The sequence below is a fragment of the Puntigrus tetrazona genome, unplaced genomic scaffold (genome assembly GCF_018831695.1).
Source record: "Puntigrus tetrazona isolate hp1 unplaced genomic scaffold, ASM1883169v1 S000000644, whole genome shotgun sequence".
NCBI lineage: Eukaryota > Metazoa > Chordata > Actinopteri > Cypriniformes > Cyprinidae > Puntigrus > Puntigrus tetrazona.
In genome coordinates this window covers 252,212-262,186 of record NW_025048265.1, presented here as the reverse complement: position 1 = coordinate 262,186, position 9,975 = coordinate 252,212, and positions in this window count along the sequence as shown.

Here is a 9,975-nt window from a genome sequence, read left to right as displayed (position 1 = left end):
GACATCATAAGAAGAGCGGAACAGCAAAGAATCTTGCATGGAGTCTAGTTGCCCTGGTTGCCATTTGTATTATTCGATGTTTGTATCTAATGATATGAGCAAATAAAATATTCACAAAAGACTATTGCCGAAATCTTGTTTAGCTACTGTACACACAGCTAAAAGAGATAATTATGCCAAATAATATTATATTTTGAATATTAATATTTGTAATACAATTTCTACCACTTCATTAAACGTTACAAGTACTCAAGTAGGCTGATGATATTTCTCTGCATTCCTGGAAGTACAATACAAAGCCTCTGGGCTTAAATAAAAATAATAATAAAAACAACAATGAAACTATTTTGTCTTAAAACCTTTTATTTCATGAAATGCAGTCCATGCACATATCGTTTACTTGGGAGGATGTATATTCATGTATATTATTTTGGTTTCTCTAAACAAGAGTCTTTACAATACTGTGATAATTTTACACTTTTGAATAGCTATTTTTCTCTATTCTCTCTCTTGGCTTTTAAGCCATTCGAGTTTTCTCCTTTAATGTGTTGTGTTTTCTCTCACTTCCAAAAGGAGGGCGAGTAGACAGCTTATAGTTCATGGGGAGGATACCAATGCAGGGGTCCAGTAGAGATTGACTTGTTGTGGAAAAAGCAGCTTAGAAGTAAGTTCTAGTTAATAAACCATTTTGAATGTCCTGAATATTTGTAAGCTATGCAATCAGCCATGATTTTGAGATGGTGCGACATTCAGCCTGGAAAGACAGTAACAAAAACTATATATTGTTATTGATTGTTTAATGTTCTAGTTAATCCTGAAGAGCGTGATTAACCGGTTACGGTATGTATTTAATCAGGGATGGAAATGCAAATTCTACAACACAGCAGAACTCAAGTTTGACTAAAAACAAACAAACAACAAGCATTTTCAGACTGCCATCTTGTACAATAAGGGCCTACAAAATAATTGAATTATCTGAGGTTGGAGTGGTCCAACACAAGTAGTGGTCAACGATATTCGATATTTGTATCTATGACATGAGCAAATAAAATATTCTACAAAAAGACTATTGCCGAAATCTTGTTTAACTACTGTAGACAGCTTAAAAAAAGATAATTATATAAATAGTATTAAATTTTGAATATTAATATTTGTAGTAAAAATTTCACTTCCCATTAAACGTTACAAGTACTCATGAAGCTGGTGATATCTTACTTGCAATATTACAATAGGGGCCTGGCACAAAACAATTGGAATTATACGAGGTTGGAGTGGTCCAACACAAGTAGTGGTCTACTACAAGGTCAGAAGAGGGGTTGTGTCAAATGGCAAATAAGACACATATTTTTATGACGAGGAATAACAAATCTTCACACACAGAGTATTTTATTTTTTTGTTTATTAACATTTTTTGGGTGTCAAGCCCTGGCGCCAGACGCCTACCAGAGCTTGCGGTCTGCAAGACGCAAAGACCGGGCGACCCGGATGGGCCACTTTCGTGTCAGCCCACCAGACACTACGCTGACTGCAGGGCACTTCCTGTGTGGCCGTGGCAGAGGGTGCTCTTGTCTCCACGACTTTTGGGATGACCTACGACAAAAGCACAGAAAAAAAATCAGGTTTATTGATCATTAGACAGCAAACGAAACAACTAACAAAGAGTAAAAAGCAATTTGAGTTATCTCAATGATGTATGTTGATCATATATAGATACGTTAAACCAGTCGTGGGTAGGAGTCTGTCAAGAGGCATTCTCTCCTCGGGGTTGGGATGCAGGCAGGCGTTGATCAAATGGCTGCATTCTGTTCAGAAAAGAAGAGAGAGAGCGTTTGACTGCTATCTTAAACTTCCTTTACAACAACTCACCTGCTTGCATAAAAATAATCTAGAGGAAGAGCGGACACTTGGCTCAGATGGCACTTTTTCGTGCTTTTCTGCGATATAGAATTACTGTTGGCTTTGTTTGCGAAGGTCTGACCTTTGACAAGCTGGGCAGATACCACAGCCAGTTCTTGATCTTGTCCAGATCGGTGTGGTCTGGATAATAACCGCAGACCAAAGTGTACAAAACTACCCCAGTGAAAACACTGTTGCTGGTCACGTCCGTTGTACTTGCCCGTCTCTGAATATTCAGGGGCAGTATTCCTCTGTACCTGGAGGAAAGACATTTGTACGTTTATACCGGCAGGGCATGTTTTTTCTCTTCACCGTTAGCATGTGCAACATGACAAGTTGGTCTGACCACTCACGAAAGTTAAAAATACTGCAGAAAATCTCAGGCACCCTGATAATACATACCACTAAAAGGTGCTGTCACGGCATTTCATGCAGCAGGTCCCCAGCCGAAATCAATCAGAGTCACGTCCAGGTTGTCTGTGTTAACTAACAAGTTCTCCAGTTTGATGTCTCTATGAAGAACTCGCATGGCTGCAGCATTTGTCAGCAGCCTCGGCGACCTGCTGCATCACGTGCCGTGCAAAGTTTTAAATAAGATGCCTCCACAGCGCTCCAAGTAGTCAAAGAGATTCTCACAGGGCGAGGGCACTGCAAGACCATAACATAATGGTCTGGAAACTCCTGCCAGTCCAGCAGCTCAATGATGTGCGGTGAGCTGGGACCCTTATTGGCAGGACGGTCAGGCGATTTCCAGGAACGGGTTCGGCGTGATCAGGCTAAGCGGAAAGACAGTTTTTAAATACAGAAATGATTTGCCTGTCTATGATTAAAACAGAGACTGTGAGGAGATAACAGAGAGAGTGCAGTCTACTTACAATGTTGATATATTTCATGTTTTCTGTTTTTGACAAATTTCAGTGCCACCTGATCAACAAAACAAATGATTAGTTGTACACTATGTACACAAAACGAAAGAATAATTTATCGGGTATATGTTTTTAAAAATTACTGGGGAAAGCCATCCTTGCATCGCACTCCCTTGTAAACAGCACGAATCCTCCTTCACCCAGTTTAGCACCGATGCTGTAGTTCAAGTAGATATCTATAAAGAAACATTAACATTTTTTCACATTCTCATGTATGAGTAGTTTTTTTAAATGTTAATGGAGAAACCGTATGGAATATTTGTATTGATCTCTGCGAAACGTAAACAGCCTGAATGTTCATGTCTGCGTTATATATCAAGCAGCCATAAAATATGTGTGTATGTTTTGGGTTATGGCAATAAACCCACTCTCACTGCTCGTGGCCACTTCACTGTCCTGTTGTTCTGTCAACGAGGACTTAATCTCTCCTTCGGACAGATTATCTTCCACACACTCCTCCTGAAGATGCTCCTTCCTCGGCTGCTCTTCAGAAGAGGGAGGACTTTAGAGCTCGGAGCTTCCTGATGAACATCACATGTGATGTTCTGCAGAGAAATCTGATCTAAAGAGAGGATCGGAAATGACAAAAGACTGAACGATCGCAAAAACAATACTTGAATAAATCATAAGAGCAGCATTAAGACACTTTTTGATTCACAGAGCTCGATTCTATGCACATTTAGGTGACGTTGATGTGATTTACCATCAGAGCACCTAGAAGATCCAGCCTGCTCCAGCTTCTCGCTTTGCTCCACTTTCTCATCCTGAGCTTTCTCACTCTTCCCAGCTCTTGGGCGAGAGAAGTGGAAACAGGCCAACCTCTTCCAAAACCTCCATTTTTTTTCCTCATCACCTTCTTCTTCTCACTCATCACCCTATCTCCTCCATCTTCCTCAACAGTACCAGCACGCTGATGAGGATTTGGCATGTTGGACTGAAGTGGTGTACTTAGATGGGAATTGTACACACACTCACTCTCTACCGCTTTCTTTAAACAAGAGTTTTGCTGACCCATGATGGCACTAACACACTGCTGTCTCTCCAAACTACCCACAAAAAGTAATATTGAGTTTGACACTTTTACATGCTCCAACATTCCATAAGAGAATTCTGAATGTGACATCATAAGAGAACGGAACAGCAAAGAATCTTGCATGGAGTCTGGTTGCCTGGTTGCCATTTGTATTATTCGATGTTTGTATCTAATGATATGAGCAAATAAAATATTCACAAAAAGACTATTGCCGAAATCTTGTTTAACTACTGTACACAGCTAAAAAGAGAGATAATTATGTAAATAATATTATATTTTGAATATTAATATTTGTAATACAATTTCACCACTTCATTAAACGTTACAAGTACTCATGAAGCTGATGATATTTCTCTGCATTCCTGGAAGTACAATACAAAGCCTCTGCTTAAATAAAAATAATAATAATAAAAACAACAATGAAACTATTTTGTCTTAAAACCTTTTATTTCATGAAATGCAGTCCATGCATATCGTTTACGGAGGGGATGTATATTCATGTATATTATTTTGGGTTTCTCTAAACAAGAGTCTTTACAATACTGTGATAATTTTACACTTTTGAATAGCTATTTCTCTATTCTCTCTCTTGGCTTTTGGCTATTCGAGTTTTCCTTTAATGTTTGTGTTTTCTCTCACTTCCAAAGGAGGGCGGTAGACAGCTTATGGTTCATGGGGAGGATACCAATGCAGGGGTCCAGTAGGATTGACTTGTTGGGGAAAAAGCAGCTAAGTAAGTTCTAGTTAATAAAACATTTTGAATGTCCTGAATATTTGTAAGCTATGCAATCAGCCATGATTTTGAGATGGTGCGACATTCAGCCTGGAAGACAGTAACAAAAACTATATATTGTTAATTGAGTTTAATGTTCTGCTAATCCTGAAGAACGTGATTAACCGGTTCGTATGTATTTAATCAGGGATGGAACTAAATTCTACAACCACAGCAGAACTCAAGTTTGACCAAAAAACAAACAAACAACAAACATTTTCTGACTGCCATCTTGTACAATAAGGGCCTACAAAATAATTGAATTATACGAGGTTGGAGTGGTCCAACACAAGTAGTGGTCACGATATTCGATATTTGTATCTAATGACATGAGCAAATAAAATATTCACAAAAGACTATTGCCGAAATCTTGTTTAACTACTGTAGACAGCTTAAAAAAAGATAATTATATAAATAGTATTATATTTTGAATATTAATATTTGTAGTAAAATTTCACTTCATTAAACGTTACAAGTACTCATGAAGCTGGTGATATTTCTTACATATTACAATAGGGGCCTACAAAACAATTGAATTATACGAGGTTGGAGTGGTCCAACACAAGTAGTGGTCACTACAGGTCGGAAGAGGGGTTGTGTCAAATGGCAAATAAGACACATATTTTTATGACGAGAATAACAAATCTTCACACACAGAGTATTTTTTTTTTTTTGTTTATTAACATTTTTTTGGGTGTCAAGCCCTGGCGCCAGACGCAGCTACCAGAGCTTGCCGGTCGCGCAAGACGCAAAGACCCGGACGGATGGATGGGCCACTCGTGTCAGCCCACCAGACACTACGCTGACTGCAGGGCACTTCCTGTGTGGCAGTAGCAGGGTGCTCTTGTCTCCACGACTTTTGGGATGACCTCACGCAAAAACAGAAAAAAAAAAAATCAGGTTTATTGATCATTAGACAGCAAAGCGAAACAACTAACAAAGAGTAAAAGCAATTTGAGTTATCTCAATGATGTATGTTGATCATATATAGGTACGTTAAACCAGTCGTGGAGTAGGAGTCTGTCAAGAGGCATTCTCTCCTCGGGGTTGGGATGCAGGCAGGCGTTGATCAAATGGCTGCATTCTGTTCAGAAAGAAGAGAGAGACGTTTGACTGCTATCTTAAACTTCCTTTACAACAACTCACCTGCTTGCAAAAATAATCTAGAGGAAGACGGACACTTGGCTCAGATGGCACTTTTTCGTGCTTTTCTGCGATATAGAATTACTGTTGGCTTTGTTTGCGAAGGTCTGACCTTTTTTGACAAGCTGGGCAGATACTACAGCCAGTTCTTGATCTTGTCCAGATCGGTGTGGTCTGGATAATAGCCGCAGACCAAAGTGTACAAAACTACCCCCCAGTGAAAACACTGTTGCTGGTCGTCCGTTATACTTGCCCGTCTCTGAATATTCAGGGGGCAGTATTCCTCTGTACCTGGAGGAAAGACATTTGTGCGTTTATACCGGCAGGGCATGTTTTCTCTTCACCGTTAGCATGTGCAACATGACAAGTTGGTCTGACCACTCACGAAAGTTAAAAATACTGCAGAAAATCTCAGGCACCCTGATAATACATACCACTAAAGGTGCTGTACGGCATTTCATGCAGCAGGTCCCCGCAGCCGAAATCAATCAGAGTCACGTCCAGGTTGTCTGTGTTAACTAACAAGTTCTCCAGTTTGATGTCTCTATGAAGAACTCCGCGGCTGCAGCATTTGTCAGCAGCCTCGGCGACCTGCTGCATCACGTGCCGTGCAAAGTTTTCGTCCTAAGATGCCTCCACAGCGCTCCAAGTAGTCAAAGAGATTCTCACAGGGCGAGGGGCACTGCAAGACCATAACATAATGGTCTGGAAACTCCTGCCAGTCCAGCAGCTCAATGATGTGGGGTGAGCTGGGACCCTTATTGGCAAGGACGGTCAGGCCGATTTCCAGGGGAACGGGTTCGGCGTGATCAGGCTAAGCGGAAAGACAGTTTTAAATACAGAAATGATTTGCCTGTCTATGATTAAAACAGAGACTGTGAGGAGATAACAGAGAGAGTGCAGTCTACTTACAATGTTGATATATTTCATGTTTTCTGTTTTTTTGACAAATTTCAGTGCCACCTGATCAACAAAACAAATGATTAGTTGTACACTATGTACACAAAACGAAAGAATAATTTATCGGGTATATGTTTTTTAAAAATTACCGGAAAGCCATCCTTGCATCGCACTCCCTTGTAAACAGCACCGAATCCTCCTTCACCCAGTTTAGCACCGATGCTGTAGTTCAAGTAGATATCTATAAAAAAGAAACATTAACATTTTTTCACATTCTCATGTATGAGTAGTTTTTTTAAATGTTAATGGAGAAAACCGTATGGAATATTTGTATTGATCTCTGCGAAACGTAAACAGCCTGAATGTTCATGTCTGCGTTATATATCAAGCAGCCATAAAATATGTGTGTATGTTTTGGGTTATGGCAATAAACCCACTCTCACTGCTCGTGGCCACTTCACTGTCCTGTTGTTCTGTCAACGGGGACTTAATCTCTCCTTCGGACAGATTATCTTCCACACTCCTCCTGAAGATGCTCCTTCCTCGGCTGCTCTTCAGAAGAGGGGGAGGACTTTAGAGCTCGGAGCTTCCTGATGAACATCACATGTGATGTTCTGCAGAAAATCTGATCTAAAGAGAGGATCGGAAATGACAAAAGACTGAACGATCGCAAAAACAATACTTGAATAAATCATAAGAGCAGCATTAAGACACTTTTTGATTCACAGAGCTCCGATTCTATGCACATTTAGGTGACGTTGATGTGATTTACCATCAGAGCACCTAGAAGATCCAGCCTGCTCCAGCTTCTCGCTTTGCTCCACTTTCTCATCCTGAGCTTTCTCACTCTTCCCAGCTCTTGGGCGAGAGAAGTGGAAACAGGCCAACCTCTTCCAAAACCTCCATTTTTTCCTCATCACCTTCTTCTTCTCACTCATCACCCTATCTCCTCCATCTTCCTCAACAGTACCAGCACGCTGATGAGGATTTGGCATGTTGGACTGAAGTGGTGTACTTAGATGGGAATTGTACACACACTCACTCTCTACCGCTTTCTTTAAACAAGAGTTTTGCTGACCCATGATGGCACTAACACACTGCTGTCTCTCCAAACTACCCACAAAAGTAATATTGGAGTTTGACACTTTTACATGCTCCAACATTCCATAAGAGAATTCTGAATGTGACATCATAAGAGAACGGAACAGCAAAGAATCTTGCATGGAGTCTGGTTGCCTGGTTGCCATTTGTATTATTCGATGTTTGTATCTAATGATATGAGCAAATAAAATATTCACAAAAAGACTATTGCCGAAATCTTGTTTAACTACTGTACACAGCTAAAAAAAAGAGAGATAATTATGTAAATAATATTATATTTTGAATATTAATATTTGTAATACAATTTCACCACTTCATTAAACGTTACAAGTACTCATGAAGCTGATGATATTTCTCTGCATTCCTGGAAGTACAATACAAAGCCTCTGCTTAAATAAAAATAATAATAATAAAAACAACAATGAAACTATTTTGTCTTAAAACCTTTTATTTCATGAAATGCAGTCCATGCATATCGTTTACGGAGGGGATGTATATTCATGTATATTATTTTGGGTTTCTCTAAACAAGAGTCTTTACAATACTGTGATAATTTTACACTTTTGAATAGCTATTTTCTCTTCTCTCTCTTGGCTTTTGGCTATTCGAGTTTTCCCTTTAATGTTTGTGTTTTCTCTCACTTCCAAAGGAGAGGCGGTAGACAGCTTATGGTTCATGGGGAGGATACCAATGCAGGGTCCAGTAGGATTGACTTGTTGGGGAAAAAGCAGCTTAAGTAAGTTCTAGTTAATAAAACATTTTGAATGTCCTGAATATTTGTAAGCTATGCAATCAGCCATGATTTTGAGATGGTGCGACATTCAGCCTGGAAGACAGTAACAAAAACTATATATTGTTAATTGAGTTTAATGTTCTGCTAATCCTGAAGAACGTGATTAACCGGTTCGTATGTATTTAATCAGGGATGGAACTAAATTCTACAACCACAGCAGAACTCAAGTTTGACCAAAAACAAACAAACAACAAACATTTTCTGACTGCCATCTTGTACAATAAGGGCCTACAAAATAATTGAATTATACGAGGTTGGAGTGGTCCAACACAAGTAGTGGTCACGATATTCGATATTTGTATCTAATGACATGAGCAAATAAAATATTCACAAAAAGACTATTGCCGAAATCTTGTTTAACTACTGTAGACAGCTTAAAAAAAAAGATAATTATATAAATAGTATTATATTTTGAATATTAATATTTGTAGTAAAATTTCACTTCATTAAACGTTACAAGTACTCATGAAGCTGGTGATATTTCTTACATATTACAATAGGGGCCTACAAAACAATTGAATTATACGAGGTTGGAGTGGTCCAACACAAGTAGTGGTCACTACAGGTCAGAAGAGGGGTTGTGTCAAATGGCAAATAAGACGCATATTTTTATGACGAGGAATAACAAATCTTCACACACAGAGTATTTTTTATTATTTTTTTTATAAAAAATTTTTTGGGTGTCAAGCCCTGGCGCCAGACGCTACCAGAGCTTGCCGGTCTCGCAAGACGCAAAGACCCGGACGGATGGATGGGCCACTCGTGTCAGCCCACCAGACACTACGCTGACTGCAGGGCACTTCCTGTGTGGCCGTAGCAGGGTGCTCTTGTCTCCACGACTTTTGGGATGACCTACGACAAAAACAGAAAAAAAAAAAAATCAGGTTTATTGATCATTAGACAGCAAACGAAACAACTAACAAAGAGTAAAAGCAATTTGAGTTATCTCAATGATGTATGTTGATCATATATAGGCACGTTAAACCAGTCGTGAGTAGGAGTCTGTCAAGAGGCATTCTCTCCTCGGGGTTGGGATGCAGGCAGGCGTTGATCAAATGGCTGCATTCTGTTCAGAAAGAAGAGAGAGACGTTTGACTGCTATCTTAAACTTCCTTTACAACAACTCACCTGCTTGCAAAAATAATCTAGAGGAAGACGGACACTTGGCTCAGATGGCACTTTTTCGTGCTTTTCTGCGATATAGAATTACTGTTGGCTTTGTTTGCGAAGGTCTGACCTTTTGACAAGCTGGGCAGATACCACAGCCAGTTCTTGATCTTGTCCAGATCGGTGTGGTCTGGATAATAGCCGCAGACCAAAGTGTACAAAACTACCCCCAGTGAAAACACTGTTGCTGGCCGTCCGTTGTACTTGCCCGTCTCTGAATATTCAGGGGGGCAGTATTCCTCTG